At 44.0% G+C, this 4,442-nt stretch overlaps 1 pseudogene; it reads left to right on the top strand.

The window, feature by feature from the left end:
• The first annotated feature begins 3,006 nt into the window (after positions 1 to 3,006).
• Positions 3,007 to 3,827, top strand: LOC146020083 (phosphatidylethanolamine-binding protein 4 pseudogene; annotated as a pseudogene).
• Positions 3,828 to 4,442: the final 615 nt, after the last annotated feature.

Below are 4,442 nucleotides of genomic sequence, written 5' to 3'. Positions count from 1 at the left end.
CACCGGTGCCGGAACCTGCTTGCCGCCGGGCCTCCCACATCCTCCCACATCATACCCGACACCGGAACCTGCTCGCCACTGGGCCTCCCACATCCTCCCACATCATACCCAACACCTGAACCTGCTTGCCACCGGGACTCCAACGTTGCTCATGTCTACCCGACGCCTGCCTATGCACTGCGGACACCTGCCCCCCTCCGCAGCTCAGAAAAAGTAAGTGTGGGGGCACAGTTCGCCACTCCAGGGGGGCCCCGTGACACTGTTGTACCGGGCCCAGGATTTCTCTTGGCAGCCCTGAATGTGATAATTAGCAGAAAACACACACACACAGGGGTGGACCCGGCGCATACACACTGGCCTCACCTCTGGTGCAATAGCCTATAAATGCGGCTCAAAGTATACACTGGAACATTAGAGTACTTTTTTTGTTTGTGATAGCTTCTCTGTATATCTCCATGGTTATTCCCACTTTCAATGATAACTCATACTTTCCTACTTTTGAAAACTAGTTTCAGTGAGATTCCAAGTGCTAGTAAAATGTGCCGTGCTGTTGAGGGGGGGGGGGGGGGTAGCGTAGTCAGTCAGCGTTACGAAGTTAACATAGTCAGACAGCGCTGATTACATTGTGTGGGAACCATTGACCATTTCACCTGCCTGACATGACAGGTGTGAATGTGTTCCTGGAACACCCCCACTATCCACGCCAGCCCGAAGCGTGGAGTGTGTAGCGAGCCCCACGAAGGGATGCGGTATGCGTCCTCCTGACCTGTTCATACCACCACTATCCATGTCGGCGTAGAGTTGAATGCATAAAGCACAGCGAGCGAAGCGAGCCACCGAGCCTGAAGCGTGGCGATCGCAGCGAGCCCCGCGAGGGGCGCGGAATACAGGTCAAGTAATCCGCATACACCGCCCCCCTAAACTGGGCAGCATCTTCCTGAAGCAGAGACGGGCAGGGAGATGCTCCCCAGCCCCCGTGATACTGGGACGCGCGGGAATCTGAAATTTGGTATGGCATTGTTTGAAAGATGGTAGTGCAGGACAGTAATACCAACTTTGCTCAGCACCGACACCTTGTCTTCAAACACTGGCACTTATTGAGCCGGACTCATTCAATACATTCAGAAATGCGGTAAGAAACCTGAAACCAGGGTTTTAAACCATATATTTCTTTAGTGAATCCCGCTCATAAAGAGTTATTAGCATATTGTACAGTATCTGCAGCTCTATTAAGGATAACAGAAGCACGATTACCAATGTAGTTTCAAAAAAAGTCTCAAACCACAGAACAATAGTTGTAAACAAGAGACTTGTTAACAAGTATGTTTCAGTGTGTGTGTGTGTGTGTGTCTGTGTGTGTGTGTGTGCGCACGTGTGTGCGCGTGTGCGTGTGTCACACCTTCCGGACCCTTGAGGAAGGTGTACCATTATACACACACACTCAAAAGGGCATTGGGCTGCAGCTCAATATTATGCCTTTTTGGACTTGACCACTGAAACAGCAGCTGTTGGGTTCCTATAGCACGGGCTGGAGCAAATGAGTTTGTTTGTTTGAATGGTACTTATATGTTAGTTAGGCGCCCAATTAGCATACGTATGCTAACTTAGGCAAATCGCATCGCATCGGCTATTTTAAGGGGCATGCGATGCTATGCGATTTTCCTACATAATTTATTCACTCTTCTTTTAGCCCTGGGGGATCGCATCAAATCGCATCTCCCGCAAAATCGCATGCGATTTTATAGGGTGTGTGATGCCATTACATTAGGTATACAATAATATGATTGTATGTCCTAAAAATAGCTTTTACGCACCCCCCTACTATCCACACCACCCCGAAGCATGGCAAGCGCAGCGGAAGGCGTCCTCCGAACTTTTCATACCCCCACTATCCACGTCAGCGTGGAGTCGACTTTCTATAGTGTGGCGAGCGCAGCAAGCCACCGACCCAGAAGCGTGGCGAGCGAACGCGGATTACTTTGCCACGCTTCGGGCTCGGTGGCTTGCTGCGCTCGCAACACTACACAAAGTCAACTCCACGCCGACGTGGATAGAGGGGGTATGAAAAGGTCGGAGGACGCAGGGCGAGCGTAGCGAGCCATGCTTCGGGGTGGCGTGGATAGTGTGGGGGGGTGCGTAAAAGCATATTATTGTATACCTAATGTAATGGCATCGCACACCCTATAAAATCGCATGCAATCGCATGCGATTTTGCATCAGGTGCGATGCGATACCTTGGGGGCACACAGAGATGTGAATAAATTACATGACACTAAAATGGCCCATGCGATGCGATGCGATTTCCCTACGCAGAATAGCCCACTAAGCAAATAGCTCAGTGGGCACCCAACTAACATATAAGTACCGTTTGAATTATTCAATGCCACTAACTGGTCCTACTTACTGTATAAATACATACATGTGATGGCGATACAAGCATCAGTCATGATAGAGTCTTGCAGTTTTAAATGTGCTGACAAAATGCAGTTCCAGTAGTTTGTGTAAGTAATAACATTACACTTAAAAATACCATAAATACAAATCAATCATTGACTCTACCATTAAAGTTAAGAGACAGTCCTGAATTGCAGTGAGCTAATAAGGTGTAAACCATAACATTTGGAATGTGACCACTGCCCATGGAGTGTGGTTGGGTGAAATAATTGTAGAAATGTCAATATCATCCAAATACTTTATTTGAAAAAGTCAGATTGTACTTAAATTGTAAGGACATTACTATTTTTTTTTTTTTAGCAAAAGTGTGATTAACAAACACATATTAAAATAAGGCGAGTTTAAAAACACCAATGAATATTACTCAGTGTTGTGGCTTTGGACATATTCTGTGACCACCTCTTGAAAGACATAGTGATGGAGGGCCCTAAATTGGTCCCCCGAGTCAGAACTAGACGGAAGAAAGGATATAAAAAATTAGACCCCTCCATCATCTCGGAATAATAGCATAGCATTCCAATATTCAACCCACCATCACTTGAAATAGTAAGCTCAGGGAAATCACAGAGCTAACTGAAGCTTCATTCAAATTTGAGTAATTATGACATCACAGAATGACAGAGCTAACTGAAGCTTCATTCAAATTTGAGTAATTATGACATCACAGATATAGAATCATAGAACTCGGGCAAAGCATAAGAGTTTGCAGACAAGCACTGGCCAGAACGCATAGTGGTGACTTCTTGACAAGACTTGCTAATATGTCAAGGTTATTATTTCAGGTTGGATTCCTGCTTTCATTCTTATCCATCACTTCTTGTAGGCCTATTTCATGCGACTTTGAGCCTATCCTTGGAGATGACACCAGTTTCTGCAGTACTGATCTTCATGTTATATACCCTGAGATGGGTGATGCCTCCTGTATTTATATACCAAAATGTAATGGATATCATAGTGGCTTGACACAAAATTGGGGACCTCCTTTGATCAAATATGACAACGCCAAGCCAGAAATGATGTATACATTGATTATGGTGGATCCAGACGTTCCAAACAGACTCAAGCCAATATACAGATTTTGGAGACACTGGCTCGTCACTGATATACCAGGTGATGTTCTCCTCAGAGGCGAAGACGTAACTGGAAATGTCTTATCATCTTACCATCGACCAAATGTACCAACACAAACACGATTTCACAGATACCAGTTCCTGCTCTACGTGCAAAATCCAGGATATTCTCCCGTTCTCCTATCGGGCGAGGAGCCTCGTGCAAGTTGGGATGTTACCGAATTTGTCCAACGGTCTGCCTTAGGTGATCCTGTAGCCACCTCTCAATTCATGGTCATTCACCCGCTCCAGTAGGATTCTATAACTGTGCGGTTTTAAACTGAAGCAAGAAACAGATTCAAATGTTTGGAAGGCTGTTAATGATAAAACATCTAGGGGTAGATGTATGAAGCAGTGATAAGGGAATAGAAGTGATAAAGTGCCTGGTACTTTATCACCAGACAATTGGCTTCTAACTATCCCTTTTTAAACCTAGTCTGTACAGGACTGGGTGTAAAAAGGGTTAGTTAGAAGCCGATTGTATGGTGATAAAGTACCAGACACTTTATCACTTCTCCTCCCTTATCACTGCTTCATATATCTACCCCCTAATGAATTAATGAAAAGAATTTTCCAAATTGTTTTTATTGCAAAATATAAGCATTACAATGTGAAATGTCATTAATAACAATATGTGTTGCAAACATTTTCTATATTTCCTATTCATCGGAAATATTATTGATATGTCTATGGATTAGAAAATCAAACAGCAAAGATTATGTATATATGTCAACTGTATACATTAATATTAAAACATTTGAACACATGAAGAAATTATTTCAAAAGAATATACAATATTCTATTCAATACAAATTTCAATAAATGAGATCTATAATTGAGCTCCTGGCGTAACTGATTGTTTTTTCTTGGGTTAAAAGA

Source organism: Crinia signifera, chromosome 7 (genome assembly GCF_055691185.1).
Source record: "Crinia signifera chromosome 7, ASM5569118v1, whole genome shotgun sequence".
In the NCBI taxonomy this organism is placed as follows: Eukaryota; Metazoa; Chordata; class Amphibia; order Anura; family Myobatrachidae; genus Crinia; species Crinia signifera.
Note: the sequence above shows the minus strand (reverse complement) of the source record. Positions and strands in the feature narration are given on the sequence as shown.